The 21595-nt window shown below is 36.2% G+C and overlaps 1 protein-coding gene and 1 long non-coding RNA gene across 7 annotated transcripts in view; both read right to left on the bottom strand.

Moving 5' to 3' along the window:
- LOC127979212 (cytosolic 5'-nucleotidase 3) overlaps window positions 1-21595 on the bottom strand; it is a 75581-nt gene that overhangs the window by 33087 nt on the left and 20899 nt on the right. The window lies entirely within an intron of this gene.
- On the bottom strand, window positions 14450-20747 carry LOC127979242 (uncharacterized). Of its 2 annotated transcripts, none has more exons than XR_008158758.1 (5): window positions 18994-20747; window positions 18388-18578; window positions 18076-18183; window positions 17765-17972; window positions 14450-15513 (listed from the first exon to the last, which is right to left on the bottom strand). It is a non-coding gene; the product is annotated as an uncharacterized LOC127979242 (long non-coding RNA). The 2 variants fall into 2 exon arrangements; XR_008158757.1 differs by having other exon boundaries at window positions 14450-15225.

Raw genomic sequence — 21595 nt, 5'->3', positions numbered from 1 at the left:
GTCTAAAGCAAAATGTTTAAAAACATTATAAAAAGTTATTAGTTTAGGCTATAAAAACGTCAATCCAAAAAAAAAAAATATATATAATTTAAGCTGAAGCTGATGCCTCTCTCTTTCGGCACAAATCCAGATGTTTCCATGTTACCGATGTATCTGGATGCTAAAATGTTATTTAATATAAAGAATATAGAATAATAGAAAATGTATAATAAGTAACACTGTTTATGCGTCCGAAAGTTGGACTCCAAATTTCCTTCTAATAATTATTTTGAGGGTAATATGAAAACTGTTCAGCTTCCAGGAAATTTGAGAAGCTCCGCTAGGCTATTTAAGTTCCCCTCACTCCACAACAAAATATTTTCAATTAACGGTATTTAGAAAAGAACAAGAATTAAAAATATAAGAAGCTATAGCAATATTAACGTCAAACTAAAACAAATTAATTTAGGCTAAAACTAAACTGAAACCTCTCATTCAACCTCAAGTCTCTCATTCGACACAAAATCAAAGTTTCCGTATTCGCGATGTATTTGAATGACAAATGATTATACAAAATAGCCTGTTTATTATAGCCTAATGTTTGTAAACATTTAGTGTCTGCATTAGCCTGTCTTTTTCAGAATGAAATAATTATTTTTCTCTAAAAAACGTAGGCAATACAAGTTTCTCCCTCTCTCTCTCTATATATATATGTATATATGCAGCAAACCTTTTTAAACATTTTTTTTATATATATTTTATTTAAAGCTTTTCACATTTTTACAGAACAACCCCCCACCCCATGCCAGCGAATAAGTAAAAAAAAAAAACAATAATGATAAATACCTATATATACATATGTATAAGTGCATATATACACAGAAACATACAATATCCGTACATACTACAAATACACATTATAAATATCTGCATACACATACATTAAAGTCAAATACTTAATAAAATGCCAATACCATTGATTACCCAATTATAGAAAAAAGTGAGTTATTGCACCCTGCAAGACGCTATATGATCTACAGTACCACACCCATTAGAGCTCAAGTCCAAAATGTTAAATTCAATCATCCCCTTCCAGAAATTCCATAAAGGACTTCCAGATCTGTAAGAATTTGTTCGGTTTATCAGCAATTTCATATCTGATCTTTTCCATATGTAGCACTCTGTTAAACTCTGCCAGCCACATCTCAAATTTAGGTCCAGACTCTTTATTCCACATCAACAAAATTGCCTTCTTCGCTATTGTCATCCCATATTGTATCGACTGGATTTGATTAAGACTAAAGGTCTCTAAAGAAGGGGCCCAGCCTAATATTGCAACAAGAGGATCATGAGGAAAATCCTTCTTAAGTACCTTTGAATAAAAACAGAAGACCTCAGACCAGAATTTACATATTTTTGGGCAGAACCAGAATAAGTGAGCCAGTGTGCCCTCATTGGACTTACATTTAATACACAAAGGTGAGACAGAGGGATATATAGAATGTAACTTTGTACGAGAATAGTGCAATCTATGCACAGCTTTGTAGTTGAAAATTAGAACTGATGGAGCAAGACTTAATACCCCGGAGGGCATCAGTCTTCTGAAATATCTATACCCAAATCTTTTTCCCAGGACATCTTTAAATGTTTTGTAGGAGGAACTCTGGAGTCATTTAAGCATTCAACAAAATTAGAAACAAGACCTTTCATGTTAAGTTCAGAGGTCATACAATAGTAAAGATGTTCAGGGGGTTTATAGGTTTCAAAATGAGGTATATTACTTTTAACATAGTTTCGTACTTGTAAATACCTGAAAAAATGAGAAGGGGGTAGTCCAAACTTTTGTCTAAGCTGGTCAAAAGAAGCAAATACATTGTTAATGTATAAACCACCTATGGATACAATTCCGTTTTCTCTCCATGATAAAAAAGTTTTGTCTATCTGCGAAGGAGGTAATGCATGGTTATAGGCTATTGGGGTAAGAGAACACGTTTGAGGAAGTTTGAAGACCTTTCTAATCTTATACCAAATCTTAAGAGAGTTTACTACAATGGGGTTACATTTTTTAAATGTTCTGATAGGTATATTTTCTGCAAACAGTAAAGCTGGAAGGGAGGAATCCTGAATATCCCGCTCAATAACGAGCCATGCAGGAATAGTGGAATTCAATGTCTCGGGATATGCACTACGCCAAAATTGGGACATTCTGAAACAAATAGAGAAACCTGGGTAAGGTAACCATTTTGATTGCGTTGACACGACCAATCATTGTTAAAGGAAGTACTCGCCAGGTCTCCACATCACTCTTCAAATTGTCTATCATAACCTTGTGATTTGTTTCATATAAACTTTTGAAGTGCCTAGGGACAGTGATAACAAGATATTTTAATTTGCTTACAGATCTAAAGGGAAGATTATTAGCATAAACTGGATCCATAGTATCATATAATGGCATAAACTCACTTTTCTGCCAGTTAACAGTGTATCCAGAAAGGGTACCAAACTTCCTGATCAGGTCAAACAAGAAAGGTAGAGATCTCTCTGGCTCAGAAAGAAAAAGAAGTACATCGTCCGCATATAATGAAATCTGATGTTTTATACCCCCCATCGTGACAGGGGATATATGCAGATGATTTCTTATACTTATTGCTAAAGGTTCCATCGCGATAGCAAAAAGTAAAGGGCTCAGTGGGCAGCCCTGACGGGTACCACGATGAAGGGGGAAAGGGCATGATCTGTTGTTGTTTGTGAGAACAGAGGCAGAAGGGCAAAGGTACAGCATCTCCACCCACAAAGAAAAATTTTGTCCCAGTCCAAATTCCTCAATGGTGCTTATTAAGTAGGACCATTCCACGCTGTCAAATGCTTTATAAGCATCCAGGGCTAGAATGGCTTTTTTATCATGTTTTCCTTTACTTTTATACACAATGTTCATGAGTCTACGTACATTATGAAAAGAAAATCTCCCGGGGATAAAGCCTGTTTGGTCTTCATGTATTATTGAACTTATACATTTACTTAACCGATTTGCCAGGATTTTAGTGAATATTTTAAGATCATTACAGAGAAGGGAAATGGGTCTATAAGAGGAAGGGTCTGTACTATCTTTATCCTTCTTTAAGATCAATGCAATGTTTGCTGAGTAAAGTGTTTCTGGTAATTTTTTGTTTTCAATGGAATTTTTAAACATCCTCAACATCAAGGGGCCAATTTGATTAGAAAAAGCTTTATAAAATTCTATACAGAAACCATCTGGGCCAGCTGCTTTACCATTGGGAAAACTTCTAATTGCTGTAGAGACTTCTTCCAATGTAATGTCTGAATTTAAGTTTTCTTTAGCATCCTCACTTAATTTAGGTAGTCCGAGGGAGCGAAGGAAATTTGTAATATCCAGTGAGTCAACACTACTTTGAGAGGAATACAATTCCTGATAGAATTCCCGGAATACATTATTTATTTCTGTTGGTTTACTGGTCAAGTTCCCGGATTTTAACTTGATGGTTTTTATGGCTCTGCTAGCTTGAATGCCCCGAAGTTGACGAGCTAACAAGCGATTGGGTTTGTCACTTAATTCAAATTGTTTCTGTTTTATCTTTAATAAAAGGGACCTAATTTGCTCAGATAAGAGTGTATTATATTCATATTTGAGCTTCATAATACTCGCCAAAGTTAAATTGGATGCTGTGAGTTTGAACTGATCCTCTAGCACTGGGAGTTCTTTCTCTATTTCTGAAAGCCTTTTGCCCTTCTGCCTTTTCCGCTCTGCTTGAAAAGCTATAACCTGACCTCTAATGACAGCCTTAAGAGCTTCCCATAATGTTGAATCAGACACATCCCCCTTATCATTCAGCGTAAGAAATTCAGCAATATGGGTAGCAAAAGTTTCTTTAAAATTATCCTCATTTAACAGAGTGGGATTTAAACGGCAAGAATAGGGGGAGGTTTCCATTCCAAAGTCTACTGCAATAGAAACCGGAGAGTGATCAGATATTAGAATATTATGATATTTAGAGGATAAGATCTTGGGGGTTAATTTGAAATCAGTTAAAAAAATAATCAATCCTTGTATACGAGTTATGGACATTGGAGAAAAAAGAATAGTCTTTGTCTGTAGGGTGATGAAGTCTCCAAATATCAAATATATTCAGAGAATGAATGAGATTATTAAGAACAGTAGCTGAGTTAGAAGGTTTGGGAGGGCTGGGGGAGTGCCTATCCATAAAAGGGTCCAGGATGCAATTAAAGTCCCCTCCAATAATAAGATGAGTGGAGTCAACGTCAGGTATAATATTAAAAAGAGATTGGAAAAAATGTGGGTCATCGAAATTAGGAGCGTACAAGTTCACAAATGTAACATGTTTCTCTAAAATAGTGCCAGTCACAATAAGATAACGACCATTGATATCCTGTTTAGTGGACAAATGGTTAAAAGGAATATTCTTGCGTATTAATATAGACACTCCACGGGCCTTCGAGGAGAAAGTAGAGTGGTACATCTGGCCTATCCATCTACATCTAAGTCTGTGAGCACAGGAATGCTTAATATGAGTCTCTTGTAGAAACAATATATCTGCGTGCAAACAATTCAAATGCGCGAAGACTTTAGATCTTTTAACAGTGTCATTTAAACCACGCACATTCCAGCTCAGAATATTCAAATGCTTCTTAAGGGAGGTCATCGAAATGCAGCGTGCAATAAAAAATAGGGTAAAATAAATGACAATTAAGTATATGCATAGGTATTGTTAGATGTACAAAACAGGAAAGAAATAAAATAAACATTTCCAAAACAAAAATAAACTGGCATACTTTTAACCCAATAAACTCACTTCTCGAACCCCAGAGAAAATCTAAATACCCCATTTAAATGTGGGACAGCTGAACGGAACACAAAGAGAAGGGGAAAAAGGTAAAGCAAGCAAGAAAGAAAACGAGATCGAAATCAACCATCAACCTAACTGTTCTTCAAAACAATACACAGCTCCGTCTCCACTCGTAATGGTCAGGGAAAAACTTCGCGTATAGATAAATGAATGAATATTCTGTATGCACATAAGCAAACACAAAAGCATACACATATGTTCAATCTTCAAACTTTACTGATCTGATTATTTTTAAGTCCTTAGTGACAAAATATAAGGATGGCTCGACAGATCCATCAAGGAATATCTAAATATATAAAAAGTCACGTTCAACGAGTCCAAGATTTCGCAGGCCACCAACAGCTTGGAATAGTGTCTTACCATGATGTGCATTACCACAGTATACTTCACGTTCCATCACTACGAGAGACTGTCAATGTATGATTCGGCCTCCTGCGGTGACGAAAATATTTTCTTCGTCTTCTCATGAGTGAAGATGAGTCGGGCAGGGTACAGCAGACCATATTTTATTCCTTTAGCTCTCAGTTTCTCCCGTGCTCCGTCAAACTGCTTCCGTTGGGAGGACACCTCTGCTGGAAAGTCCGGAAAGATGCTGATACGACCCCCGTCAAAAGAAAGCGGGCTTTGGTTACGGGCAAGCCGCAGTATTTAAGTCTTAACAGCATCATGATGAATTCTGGCAACCATAATTCGCGGCTTGTTGCTCACGACAGGGCCAATGCGGTGAGCTCGGTCAACATTTAAACCACGTGGAAAGTTAGCCTCGCCCAGTAGCGAAGGTAACAGGCCAGATACAAACTGTGTGGGGTTGCCCTTCTCGACGTTCTCGGGGAGACCTGCAATCTTGATATTTTGTCTGCGGGATCTGGCCTCTAAATCCGTTAGATTTAGATTTTAGATTTCAGAGATGTATTCTCCTGTGATAAATTGGAACAAAGCTGCTCCAAATGAGAGATGCGGCGCTCATAATCAGTACTAGCCTCCTCCAGGTCAACAATACGGGATGTGTTGGCTGCTAGTGCTCACTTCACTCCTGACAGGGAAGCCTCCAAGTCATTAAATCTGGTGTTCATAGAACAGTCCAACTTTCTAATGGCCGAAAGAATAGCCCTAGGTGAGGGCTCGTCTTCGCCCTCCAAAGGTTGAGAAACATCGGTGTCTGTGGTCACATTAATGGAGTTAATTTGACCGCAAGTGTTCGCATCGGCTAACTTCGGACTAGCTGGATTCCGCCGTGTCTGCCGCCGAGGACGGAGCCTTTTTGACAGTCTTTTTAGATTTGTTCATCATCTGCGTGTTGATTATGCTAAACTATCAAATTTAGGAGGAATAACAAAGTTTTAGATTATTTATTTCTTCAAGTGAGACGGAGCTGAGTGAAATTGCGTCCTACTCCATGTGCTGCTCTCTAGCGCCCCCCCTTTTTAAAAATTTTAAAGTATTTAAGAAGTGCCAGCTAAGTATGCTGGCACTTCAACATTCTTGCTTATAAAATTTAAAAGGCCATCTTAAACTCAAGTTCTTAAAATTACAAAAACGACAGGTATTTTAAGTTTCTGCGCTGCTCCCCCTCCATTTCCACCTGGTCTGTCTGTACATATTGCAATATATCCTAGTTCTGTAAAATGAAGACATGGTTTTGAAAGATTATTTGTTTTTAATTAACTTTGGTTGAATGTATTTGGAATCAACTGTAGGCAAATTTACTTTCTACTTATTTTATGTATTAGAGAAATCTAGTACATTGGCGAGCCACTCAAACTACTGCTCAGTAAAATACAGCAAAATCAAACAATTTGGCGAGCCAGCCAGGAGAGACTGACAAGAAGAGAACTCACCAATTGCAACAAGAAGTGAACAAAAGAGTTTTGGAGATTCTACAATTTTTGTGTTGAAGATCAACAGACCGCTTCTGTGGACATAAGTTATTTGAATCAACTTGATCCTGTCTCAAAGATTCTAATTTGGTGAGTGAAACTATCAGCTCTCTAAAAGAACTTAAAGAACACTTTTTTTCATAAGTAAGCAGATCATTTGATGTATGTAGTGTAACCATAATAACCAGTGTAGCACTGTTTAAGAAATGTTTGGCTTAGGCCTTTCTCTTGAGTCTGTAGGAACCTTTTAAATTATTTAGTAAATTCTCCTGAGACTGTAGGAGCTAAAGAAAAAGTGTTTATAGCTTGGTCCAGTCCTCGAGTCTATAATAATCATTCAAGAAAGAGGTTTAGTCCGTTCTCATGAGACTGTAGGAGCCATAGATGTGTAATTATAGGCTTAATCCTGTTCTCGAGTCTGTAGGAATTGTTTAAGAAACAATTAAGTCCGTTCATCAAGAGACTGTAGAAGCAGAGGTTTGGTCATTTCTCTTTATGTGTGTAGGAATTGTTTAAGAAACAATTTAGTCCAGTAATCAAGAGACTGTAGGAACAAGGGCTTTGTACTTTCTCCTTGTATCTGTAGGAATTGTTTAAGAAACAGTTTAGTCCAGTAATCAAGAGATTGTAGAAGCATAAGCTTGGTCCTTTCTCTTTATTCCTGTAGGAATTGTTTAGGAAACAATTTAGTCCGTTCATAAAGAGATTGTAGAAGCAGAGGCTGGGTCCGTTTGCTTTTTGTTTGTAGGAATTGTCCATTTCTCCAGAGACTGTAGGAGTCATAGATAGAATTGGGACTGATGTTGCTGCAAGAATTGGGAATTCTTGACTGGGTGCTAATTCAGTAGCCACTAATGTAGACTGAAATTAATTTTCAAACCGAGTTATAAGATGATGGCATAAAACCATGAAACTATAAGTTTGTTTGCCTTCCATTAAAATACAGAAAAAAATATAATGTAAATTGTCTAAGGGACAAATTTAAAAAAGTAATTCAGCCTTCTGAGCTAGAACTCAATTCAGACATTAAACAAGGAAAATTAGCCTGATTGTAAATGTTTTGTTTTAAATGGAAGATTGAAAACTAAGCTGAGCTTTTAAACTAATGATTTGTCTATGTAACTGAAAATGGTCAGTCTAACAGACTGCTGTGAATTTAAATCTGAATAAGTACCTTTAACAGTTTTAACATCTTTTGTTTTTTTTCACACATCTTAGGGCACTTTTCCTGTATTCGCCATGGCTGAGTCTGCACAAAACAATGGCAATAGTCATGCATTGAGGCCAACAACAGAAAGACATGGGACTGAACCTCCAAATGTTACCATTGATCAGATGTTGGAGAATCTGAATGCATATCTGGACAAAAGGCTGGGACTGAGGAAGTGCCATGATGACATCTGCCAGAAGTAGAGCATCAAGTACTCAGAGAGTGGACTATGGGCTTTGCCGGACATTAAAAGGGCTTATGGAAAGATGCAGCGCTTAAGGACAAACACCAACAGAGATGGCTTGTCTGTAATGTTGCTCAAACAAATTCGACAGCATCAACAGAGATGTGAAACTGACAAATTACAACATGAGAAAAAAGCAGAGAAAGCAAAGGTTCGAGCACTGGCTGAACAATTGCAGACTGTAAAGAAGGACGGTTACATCAGAATGACAAGTTGTTAACTCTGCTCTCCAAACGACTGGAATCAAAAGCTTCAAGCAGCTCTGATAACAGTGATGCAGATATTAACACACATAATGAAATTACAAAGGACAAACTGAAGGTTAGACTTGCTCCTGTAATTATTAAGAACAGAAGAATTGAAGTTGAAACTGAAAATGAAGAGGAATATGAGGAAAATGGTGAACGACAAACTCGCACAGTAAAAAAGGTAATAAAGAAATATGTTCCATACAGAACATACCAGCCAGCTACTCCAGAGCAAGTTGACAAATGGTCAAAAGAATTGGCAGATGTGTACAAGCAACCACGGAAAGTATGGCAATTTCTTCAACGCTTGCAGAAAATCTACAATTTACATCCACTGGACAGTGTGATGATAGTTAATGTGAACTTAAGAGACAATGACCAACAACAACTTACAGAAAGTGTTGAAAGAAGGACCGGTGAATCTCAAGAAAACATTGAAGCTGGATGGGAAGGGGTTCAAACCTTCTTATTTGAACTGAAACCTGCAGAGGTTAATTGGGCTAAAATTACCTCTTGTGTGCAGAAGACAGGAGAAAGTGTTGCAGAGTTTGAAGAACGTTTCAGACAAACTTGGATGGAACATGCTGGTTTGAACAACAACATTGAAGAACTCTGTGAAGACACTAGCATGCCTCTTAAAACCACATTTGTGAATGGACTGAAACCTGAGGTTTCTAAAACTCTTAAAATCAGGTATGATGACTGGGACAGCACTGGAACAACATTTATGCAGATTGTAGAATGGTCAGCAAAGATTGAAAGAACACAGGAAGTCGATCTCAGAGTTTTACAATCCAAAACCTTGTCATACAACTACAGGACAATGGGATTCGAAAAAAGTGAATATCAGAGACACTCAAGAGAGAAAACTCAGGAAAGATTTAGACATTGCAACAAGGAAGGACACTGGATTTGTGATTGTAAGCTGAGTTTGAGACATCAAAGTGATGATGACAACCTGTTGAAGAGGTTTCAGCAGTTGACAGCCAAACATAAACATACTCTGCTAAATGCTGTGGAGCTGCAGGGAAACTGAAGAACCTCTCTCTGTAGCACCAGCTAGTGACATCTTATCCAAAAGCTGACTGACTCCATGAAACCTCAACAACTGAAGCCAAAGAGGATGTCCTAGTAGACAGTGCTGCTAAACAAGCCGTAAAGGAGAGAGGTGAACATGCAGCGGCATTAAGACAACTTCATCAAGACTTACAAACTGTTGTACATCTGATCGTGGGTGTATCTCTCTATTAATTTTATTGGATCTTAGTAGTGCGTTTGACACAATTGACCACAGCATTCTTTTGCATAGACTTGAACACTTTGTTGGCATCAGTGGAAGTGCATTAGCATGGTTTAAATCGTACTTATTTGACCGCCATCAGTTCGTAGCAGTGAATGAAGATGTATCATATCGATCACAAGTGCAGTATGGAATACCTCAAGGCTCAGTACTAGGGTCGCTACTCTTCACGCTTTATATGTTACCCTTGGGAGAAATCATCAGGAAACATGGTGTTAGCTTTCACTGTTATGCTGATGATACTCAGCTCTATATTTCGGCCCGGTGAAACACACCAATTTGAAAAACTAATGGAATGCATAGCCGATATAAAAAATTGTATGACGAGTAATTTCTTACTGCTAAATTCAGAAAAAACAGAGGTGTTAATTATAGGACCTAAAAACTCTGCTTGTAATAACCTAGAACACTGTCTAAGACTTGATGGTTGCTCTGTCAATTCTTCGTCATCAGTTAGGAACCTAGGTGAGCTATTTGATTGCAATCTTTCCTTAGAAAGCCACGTTTCTAGCATTTGTAAAACTGCATTTTTCCATCTCAAAAATATATCTAAATTACGGCCTATGCTCTCAATGTCAAATGCAGAAATGTTAATCCATGCATTTATGACCTCAAGGTTAGATTATTGTAATGCTTTATTGGGTGGTTTTTCTGCACGCTTAGTAAACAAACTACAGCCAGTCCAAAATGCAGCAGCAAGAGTACTTACTAGAACCAGGAAGTATGACCATATTAGCCCGGTCCTGTCATCGCTGCACTGGCTCCCTATCAAACATCGTATAGATTTTAAAATATTGCTTCTTACTTATAAAGCCTTGAATGGTTTAGCATCTCAGTATTTGAATGAGCTGCTTTTACATTATACTTCTCTACGTCCGCTACGTTCTCAAAACTCAGGCAATTTGATAATACCTAGAATATCAAAATCAACTGCGGGCGGCAGATCCTTTTCCTATTTGGCGCCTAAACTCTGGAATAACCTACCTAACATTGTTCGGGAGGCAGACACACTCTTGCAGTTTAAATCTAGATTAAAGACCCATCTCTTTAACCTGGCTTACACATAACATACTAATATGCTTTTAATATTCAAATCCGTTAAAGGATTTTTAGGCTGCATTAATTAGTAAACCAGAACCGGAAACACTTCACATAACACCCTATGTACTTGCTACATCATTAGAAGAATGGCATCTACGCTAATATTTGTGTGTTTCTCTCTTGTTCCGAGGTCACCGTGGCCACCAGATCCAATCTGTGTCCAGATCAGAGGGTCACTGCAGTCGCCCGGATCCAGTACGTATCCAGACATGATGGTGGATCAGCACCTAGAAAGGACCTCTACTGCCCTGAAAGACAGCGGAGACCAGGACAACTAGAGCCCCAGATACAGATCTCCTGTAAAGACCTTGTCTCGGAGGACCACCAGGACAAGACCACAGGAAGCAGATGATTCTTCTGCACAATCTGACTTTGCTGCAGCCTGGAATTGAACTACTGGTTCCGTCTGGTCACAGGAGAACCGGCCCCCCAACTGAGCCTGGTTTCTCCCAAGGTTTTTTTCTCCATTCTGTCACCAATGGAGTTTTGGTTCCTTGCCGCTGTCACCTCTGGCTTGCTTAGTTGGGGTCACTTCATCTACAGCGATATCATTGACTTGATTGCAAATAAATGCACAGACACTATTTAAACTGAACACATATGACATAACTGAATTCAATGATGAACAGCCTTTAACTATCATTTTGCATTATTGAGACACTGTTTTCCAAATGAATGTTGTTCAGTGCTTTGACGCAATGTATTTTGTTTAAAGCACTATATAAATAAAGGTGATTGATTGATTGATTGTACATGGTAAACAGATTAAAATTGAATTGGCCAGGAAACAATCATCATTGTTAATGGAAGATGTAAAAAAACATGACGACAACCAATGCCTTAAGGAAAACCACGAGGAAAATGGACTATGCCCTTTTGAACATGTCACAGGCCGGCCCATGTCCACTGAAAATCTAACATCTGACAGCCTTGTCCAAACTGATGGAAGACTCAGTCTGGCAGTACACAATGCCAAGAATCAAGTTTTGGCACCTCCAAAAGGGAGCCATGTTATAGCGCCCAACAAATGGGTAAAGATTAAAAAAACTGATGTGTCGCAACAAGAATACAGATGGCAAAGACCAATAGAGGATCTTTTAGTAACTGACACAGCAGTTAAGAGCACAGGGAAACAATGAGTGGATTGATGTGAATTTGCCTAGAGATGAGGGATAGATGGCAGTAGTGTTTTTCAGAGTCCAGATATGGTGGGACTAGGGTTTTTAGGCTCTAGCTTGTCGTCTGAGGATGAAGACATGAACATTTTACCACTGATAAACACTGTAGTGTCCTGCCAACATTAAATAGGGACAGTTTTATTGGTAATTAGGCATATTTTGTTTAAACTATTTCTTTGGAAAGATTTGTTTCCCTTTTCTATGTGTGATTGTAGGTGTCCCAGCGTTTCAGAGGATGAGCAAAGACATCCAACGCTTGGACCAAACTGCACTGGCAACCTAGATAAACATGCCTTAACATCCACGGAACACAAAAACATCCGTCACTTCCACAAGATCGCAACATTAAAATAAAAAAGAACTTAGGCATTCAATATAATGCAAACCTCCCCATGAACTCTTATTCTGTCATCTTAAGTAAGTGAGCCTGTATGCAGCATTCTGTATTCATGATTACTGAAAAGTATTGCAAGAAGGAACCTGTATACAGCATGTGTACATGACGGTAACACTTTACAATAAGGTTCCATTAGTTAACATTAGTTAATGCATTAGTTAACATGAACTAACCATGAATGACACCTCTGTTCAGCATTAGTTAATATTTGTTAACGTTAACTCACACATGTACTAATGCATCAATTCACATTAACAGCACGGTTAGTTAACATTAGTTAATGCATTAGTTAACATGAACTAACCATGAATGACTTCTCTGTTCAGCATTAGTTAATATTTGTTAACGTTAACTCACACATGTACTAATGCATCAATTCACATTAACAGCACGGTTAGTTAACATTAGTTAATGCATTAGTTAACATGAACTAACCATGAATGACTTCTCTGTTCAGCATTAATTAATATTTGTTAACGTTAACTCACACATGTACTAATGCATCAATTCACATTAACAGCAAGGTTAGTTAACATTAGTTAATGCATTAGTTAACATGAACTAACCATAAATGACACCTCTGTTCCGCATTAGTTAATATTTGTTAACGTTAACTCACACATGTACTAATGCATCAATTCACATTAACAGCACGGTTAGTTAACATTAGTTAATGCATTAGTTAACATGAACTAACCATGAATGACACCTCTGTTCAGCATTAGTTAATATTTGTTAACGTTAACTCACACATGTAGCCTACTAATGCATTAATTCACATAAATAAGGCATTGATTTGTTGGTAAACATAATTCTACAGCGGAAAAATGTTGTTCATGTTTATACGCACTTTACTATCATTACTTGCATTCAAATAAGCATTTATTAATGGCTTGAGTGAACCTTATTGAAAAGTGTTCACTATTTCAACATTAACTGATGTGTTACTAACATTTGTAGACTCTTTATTGACATGACTTACCATTAATAAAGCATTTATTGATGGAATTTATGAACCTTATTGTAAAGTGTTCACTATTTCAACATTAACTGATGTGTTACTAACATTTGTAGACTCTTTATTGACATGACTTACCATTAATAAAGCATTTATTGATGGAATTTATGAACCTTATTGTAAAGTGTTCACTATTTCAACATTAACTGATGTGTTACTTACATTTGTAGACTCTTTATTGACATGACTTACCATTAATAAAGCATTTACTGATGGAATTTATGAACCTTATTGTAAAGTGTACACTATTTCAACATTAACTGATGTGTTACTAACATTTGTAGACTCTTTATTGACATGACTTACCATTAATAAAGCATTTATTGATGGAATTTATGAACCTTATTGTAAAGTGTTCACTATTTCAACATTAACTGATGTGTTACTAACATTTGTAGACTCTTTATTGACATGACTTACCATTAATAAAGCATTTATTGATGGAATTTATTAACCTTATTGTAAAGTGTTCACTATTTGAACATTAACTGATGTGTTACTAACATTTGTAGACTCTTTATTGACATGACTTACCATTAATAAAGCATTTACTGATGGAATTTATGAACCTTATTGTAAAGTGTACACTATTTCAACATTAACTGATGTGTTACTAACATTTGTAGACTCTTTATTGACATGACTTACCATAAATAAAGCATTTATTGATGGAATTTATGAACCTTATTGTAAAGTGTTCACTATTTCAACATTAACTGATGTGTTACTAACATTTTTAGACTCTTTATTGACATGACTTACCATAAATAAAGCATTTATTGATGGAATTTATGAACCTTATTGTAAAGTGTTCACTATTTCAACATTAACTTATGGATTACTAATATTTGTAGACTCATTATAAACATGACTTACCATTATTAAAGCATGTATTAATTGGAATTTATGAACCTTATTGTAACATGATGTACTAACATTTGTAGATTTGATACAAAGCAGTGATTATTGATTTTACTGGACCTTAAATGAGTGAAAGTCACACATCACTTGCATTTTCAAAACCTTTACTACATTACATAACAATGGTATCAATTAACAATGTATACATATTACAAATTAATAAAAAGACAATTGGAAATTCATTTGTACAACTGTAGTGTGTGAAGCAAGAAAAATCATCTGCAGCAGAATTACAAAATGTACAAAATAAGAAATATAGAAATATATATACTGTTTGTATCAATGAATGGGACTATGGAAGAGGTGTTTCAAAAGAGTAAAAATATGGATGATCTGGGAGTGAGCCAGCATGGTCAAGTTAGGCTGGAGAAATAATGGGCTTCGGGAGTTATCAGTTTTGTGTTTTAAAGGTGATATTTTCGATGAATATCCTTCAACAGTCTTCCAAGAGGACCATTTTTGTGCCGATTTCCAAGCCAGTAAGTCCACTCTATCAGTTTTAGATGTTGTTTTAGTAGGTCCTCTGTCCTATTTCCTCTAAGACGCCATATTTTTCCTTTGTAAGTTAACCATGCTCTTTCCAGATTTTGTGTATGGCTGCCTGTTATTGGATCTACAAAACACTGATTATGCTTCACAGGAAAATGGTTATAGCCAAGATCGGTTAGTACCCCTCTGTAAGCACGCCATTCATCACTAAGTATGGAACTTCCAGGATGCACATGTCGTACAATATGTGGGATAAGATGGTTCCGGGACCTTCGATGAACGAGTTTCAGAATAGGCTTGCTATTTCTTGGTGCAACCCCCAGCATCCCAAAGACCCACTTTCTTCTACGCCAAGTCTTTGCGAACCTTCCACGTCCATACTGAAATACAAGTATACAACTATACAATATTTAAAAATACAAAGCTTCCAAATGTATAGAATGCCTCATTTCCACTGAGCCGTACGGCACAGTACAGTTCAGTACGGTACTCACTTTTTGTAGTTTCGATTGTCAGAAGATGTGAATGATACCCTAATTCTGAACCGAACCATACCGTACCACTTTTTTGAGACCCTTTCATTAGGGTACCTAGCACAGTAGTCCGGTACTAAAGGGTGGAGTTAGCAGAACGTTGATTTGTTGACAGATAATCAACACTTGCACCTGCTATAAGAGGAATGATAACACAACAGGAGCCATTTTTAATACAGTTGAAACACAATACCATTTCTTCTTGTGACAAGCAGAAGGACAGCCGAGAAGCAAGAACAAGATCTGCTATACTGTATGCACTCCATTGTTATTTTCTGTGTTGTTTTCTACTTTACAAGAATTATATTGTTCGTTTCTTTCAGGCATACACCGCGCCAATCAAGTAAGGGTTGGCCCACTGTTGGCAGTGGAAATGCAAGCCGGATCAGGGTTTACCATGACGAATCGTACTGTACTATACTGTACCGCTCGGTGGAAACAAGACATACATCATTCAAAACAATGCAATCCTTCTATACATTCTAACACTCATCGGCCTAACAATCAATCTAACACTCTTTGAACTTAACACTTAAAACTCTTGGTAACACTTTACTTGAAGGGGTGTGCATAAGACTGACATGACACCATCATAATCATGACATAACACATGTCATGAATATGAAGGAGGTTTTATGTAGCCTGACTACGTCAGACTTCCTACTTCCGCTCAATTTCATTTCGCTTCTGTACTCAGTCTGATACAGCGTCAGAGCTTTCTGTTTGCCACCGGTCTGAAAACAGCCGGGCCAATCAACGAGCAGAGGGCAGGCTGAGAGCCGTGACGTAGATGCTAAGCGCCGAGTTTTAAATTGTAGGTTAGAGAAATCGAAAACCGAAACGACCGCGGAAATGGGAAACGAGACACGGGATGCAATTCGCTCTGTTATGGAGAACATTCAACTCTTTTTCAAACTGTAGCCAGAACAAGAAGAGTGTTTAACAACAGGTTTACAGTGGAGGTTCAATCATAGAATTGAGTTCGATGCATGATGTCTGTGCTTCGATGCGGCTGTACAGGCGCATAACATACGTCATAACTAAACGTATCTGATTGGCTTACGGGTAACCAATGATTTTAAACTTCAGACAAGCCCCCCCTAGCGAGAGAGAAAACACTTCTCTATTATGCCATTCCAGACTCTGTCTACGAAGCAAAGTGAAGTAGCAGAGTCTGGTATTTCCAGGCTTGGTTTTATGCATGTTTATGACAAATGTCATTAAGTGTCATTCGCTCAATTATGACATTTTTAATGCAAACATTACATTGTTTGAGATGTCTTTGTTATGACAACTTGACTTTACTAAGACAACACAACCTGTCATAAATGTGTCATAAACATGACATAGCAGATTCATTATCAAAGACTTAGCTTTATGGGTTAACATTTCATTAAACTGTCATGTGGTTGGTTTTGACATTGGCTGTCATGAAGCCATTATAACATTTTAATGACAAATTAAATTTGTACCACTGTAGTTGAGGTCAAGAAAAACATTCATGACACAGTTATAATGGCCTCATGACAGCCAATGTCAAAACCAATCACATGACAGTTTAATGTAATGTTAACCCATAAAGCTAGTGGTTTCTTAAAGGGATAGTTCGCCCAAAAATGAAAATTCTGTTCTCATTTACTCACCCTCTAGTTGTTTCAAACCTGTATGAGTTTCTTTTTTCTGCTGAACACAAAAGAAGATATTTTGAAAAATGTCGGTAACCAAACAGTTGATGGACCCCAGTGACTTCCATAGTATTTTTTTTTCCTACTATGGAAGTCAATGGGGTCCATCAACTGTTTGGTTACCGACATTTTTCAAAATATCTTCTTTTGTGTTCAGCAGAAAAAAAAAAAAAATCATACAGGTTTGAAACAACTTGAGGGTGAGTAAATGATGACAGAATTTTCATTTTTTGGCAAACTATTCCTTTAAGTTTGATAGTTAATCTGCTATGTCATGTTTATGACATATTTATGACAATTTATGTTGTCTTGGTAATGTCAAGTTGTAATGACAAAGACACTGACAGGTTATGATGTATTTGTTTATGTCAAGTTGTCATAACAAAGACATCTCAAACAATGTCATATTTGCATTAGAAATGTCATAATTGAGCGAATGACACTTAATGACAGTTGTCATAAACATGCATAAGACCTCCTTCACATTTATGACATCTGTCATGTCATGATTATGATGGTGTCATGTCAGTCTTATGCACACCCCTTCAAGTAAAGTGTTACCAAACTGGGTATTTTTTGTTTAGCCAAATTGCAAATGTTGCCAAATGTACAAAGTACATAATGTAAAACACAATTTCATTAACATAACTAAGGTTATTAATCTAAAATAAAGATACATTTTATGGGAATATTTAAATTACCTTTCGCTTGTGACGGAAGTTGCTCTCATCAATCATAACAAACTCCCTGGGTTGTCCTATCATTTGGCCCTTCCTTCTGGCATACAACTTCATGGATTCTTTACAAATAGCTCGAACTTTTTTGGCCATGCTGCTGAGTGTACGTGAGCTTCCAGCAATGCCATCTTCAATCATGTCGATTTGTCTCAACTGAAGGCCTTGAGCAAACCTTTGTTAAAAAAAAAATTTAGTGAAAAACTTTAGTGTTCATATTTCTGTTCAACTACTTTCAAAATTAGACTAAAACTTCAATTAAAATGTTTTAAACATACCGATATATGAACTTCATCCATGAGAATAAATTACACTTTGACTTGGCAAAAAGTGATCCATACCTCACTGACTTGAACCTTCCCTTATGTCTGTTTCGTGTACAGGACCTTTAAACATGTTATAAAAGATTCTAGTGAGTAAGACTCTGCGTCATATTTGTTTAAATAAATTTGTTCCTAAAACCATAGCTGACATTTAAAATTGTCCAGCTATGTCTGGACAATAACATTATGAATTATTAAAAAGATAATTTAATCAAGCAAGCTCTGGTCAAACAATTATTTTAAATTAATAATAATAATAATACTTACCAAACATAGTTGTCTGCTTTGTTGGGTTTATGAGTCAGCTTCATTTTATGTTGGCATAAATTGCACTTCATTTTAGCTTTAAGCAATTTTTTTTTTCTGGAGCCATTTAATCAACTTCAATTTCTTCCTCTTTGTTTGACGTCCTTCAATCATTGACAGCAATTTTCGATTTAATGATGGAGCCATGTCACCTTATAAATACATAAACAATCATTTAAAAGAGTATATTTAAAATAATAATAATAATAATTAATACCTTAATATTTAGTATTCATGCAACAGATGGTTTAGACATAGGCCTGCTCAACACACAAAACAAATGCATTGACTGAAAACAATGTAAATATTATCTGATTAACTATGGTAAGGTTTTATGCATTTTTGCATTTCATGAATAAAGATGAATATACAGTATATTATAATTCTAATATATAGAATTATTTATTTAATAAAATAGTTAAAGAATAAATATACCAGAAAAACAATTATAGTGTTGTGCTATATAGGCTTTCATGTTAGAGCTGAAGAAAGAAACATACATTTATGTAACATTTATCATTTACAATTCTTAGATTTACATAATTAAAAGCTGTAATCAAATCTTACATGATGTGTCACTGGATTGTACGTGATGTTCGCCGTTGCATCTGTTAATTTGCGAGGGAGTTGAGCGGGCTTTTCGGCTTTTCATCAGGAAGTAGCGTTCCTTCCGGAAGTACAAATCCCGAGAGATTTTTAGCAATACAATTTTAAATCAAAACAAGACAAACGTATTATTCACTTTCAAATTGTTAAATGCTGTTATTTTATCGAAGCCATCAGTCATTGTTATTTCAGCTTCGTTAAAAAGAAGCTTAATTTCTGCAGTTCATTTAAAGAAAAACTACCATACCCACAATCCTTCAGCACTTTGCGGCAAAAAAAAATATTTAAATAAATAGAGCGGCCAGCGGTTATCCAGCGGATACTGATAAACAGGTGTCGAATGCCAAAGCAAGTTTGATGATGGAAAGTGGACTGACGGATGACAATTTAAACCATCAGACCAGAGGGAGACAGAAGAAAAAACTGTCTCGGGATGAACGCACAGAAAAATCCGGTAAATGATGCACGTTTATCAACTAGCTAACTTTAGATAGCTACTATTTAAGTTTTACAAATGAAACCATCAAGAAAACGGTTGATCCAGGCTTGAATAGTAGAAATAACTGAGAAAACTAAACGATTTTTACTTACTAAGTAAACCATTAGAGTCCCTCCAACCCCCTCTCCCTCCCTCTGTGTGTGTAACGTTAACATAATCAGGATGATTTTGTTGTTAAATAGCCTATTATTATTATTTATTATTCATTATTTTTTTCTTTATAGATAAACCCACTGAAGCAGTGCCCACTGTGTCTATAGCTTTGGCTAAAGCCAAGGCAGAGACTGACACATGGAAGGTGAAATGTCAGTATCTGCAGGAGAAAATAGAAGATTTAACAAAAGATCGAGATTTCCTTAGACAACAGCTGTCAGAAGGTAAAGTTTTTGTGAAAGTTTTGTGTTGTTTTAGTATTAAAATCTCTCTTTAAATACATAAAATGTGGTAAATCTGGTAAACCCACGTATTAAACTGAACTAAGGTAGATGTAACAGGCAGTGGTGATGTTGATATGGACTTTTTTTTGTCATTTGGAGTGAAGTTAACATGTAACCTATAGTCACAAATGCAGGCATACAGAATATGACTTTTAACTGTTTTTTTTTTTCTTCCCCGATTAAAGCCATCAAAATGGACAACAACATTCCTGACAGAATTAAAGATAAGCCTGCAGACATCCCCAAAATAATGAAAATCGATTCAGAAAGTGACTCCACTGATTCTGACTCTTCTGAGTCTTCTGACTCAGAGTCATCTAGCTCAGACTCTTCGAGGGAGAAGAAGAAAAGAAAGAAGAAGGGAAAGAAAGCAAAGAAAAGAGTGAAAAAACAGAAAAAAAACAAGCAAATGAGAAAATTCTGTCAAAGGGGTAGGTTGTGCAAATTGAAATAATAGTTTTTTTTAATATACCAGGAATGGAAAACTTGTGTTTTGTAATCTGTGTTGTGTAGTTTACCATTAAACACATGAATGGAATGGGTTCTTAAAATGTGATTACTAGAAACATAACAATTGCCGAAATATTTTTTTTTTTTTTTTTTTTACTGTCTTAGTTACTGATCCATGGCAGGTGGTAAAGCGGTACAAATCAGTCCTGGAGTTTTTCAAAAGAGGGAGCAACATGGCAGAAGCTTTCCGGAAGTATGGTGTTGACCGGAACACAATCGTGCAGAGTGCAGCTATTGCTGAACTGGCGATTGCAGCACCAGAGAAATATGCAGAAATCCATGAAAAACAGGAAAAGGGAGAGAAATTATCAAACATAACCCAGAAATGTCAAGACGCAATCATGGCCGATGAGAACATTGCAAACATAATACAAACAATGAAAACGGATGGGAAGTTGCTTCCAATAAGAAAATAGTAAATTTTCATGTTATAAAAAAATCGCTAAAAAAAAATAATATTACAATAATATATTTTGCCTTGTATATGCCTGAATTGATAGGGCAGCACATTTTGTTTTGTCCTTAAAAATTTTGTTTTGTATGTTTTGTTCTGGCAAAGATTGCCAATGTTGACCAGTTCTGATAATGTAATAAAGAGGTCTTTTCTCAACATCCTGAAAATGTTAATAATGAATGGCTTTCACACATTTAAGGTCCGATAAATTAAATATTGACTGTTTACGTACCTACAAATATTACTAACACATCAGTTAATGCTGAAATAGTGTACACGATAAGGTTTATAAATACCATCAATAAATGCTTTATTAATGGTAAGTCATGTAAATAAAGAGTCTACAAATGTTAGTAACACATCAGTTAATGTTCAAATAGTGAACACTTTACAATAAGGTTAATAAATTCCATCAATAAATGCTTTATTAATGGTAAGTCGTGTCAATAAAGAGTCTACAAATGTTAGTAACACATCAGTTAATGTTGAAATAGTGAACACTTTACAATAAGGTTCATAAATTCCATCAATAAATGCTTTATTAATGGTAAGTCATGTCAATAAAGAGTCTACAAATGTTAGTAACCCATCCGTTAATGTTCAAATAGTGAACACTTTACAATAAGGTTCATAAATTCCATCAATAAATGCTTTATTAATGGT

Source organism: Carassius gibelio, chromosome B19 (genome assembly GCF_023724105.1).
Source record: "Carassius gibelio isolate Cgi1373 ecotype wild population from Czech Republic chromosome B19, carGib1.2-hapl.c, whole genome shotgun sequence".
In the NCBI taxonomy this organism is placed as follows: Eukaryota; Metazoa; Chordata; class Actinopteri; order Cypriniformes; family Cyprinidae; genus Carassius; species Carassius gibelio.
Note: the sequence above shows the minus strand (reverse complement) of the source record. Positions and strands in the feature narration are given on the sequence as shown.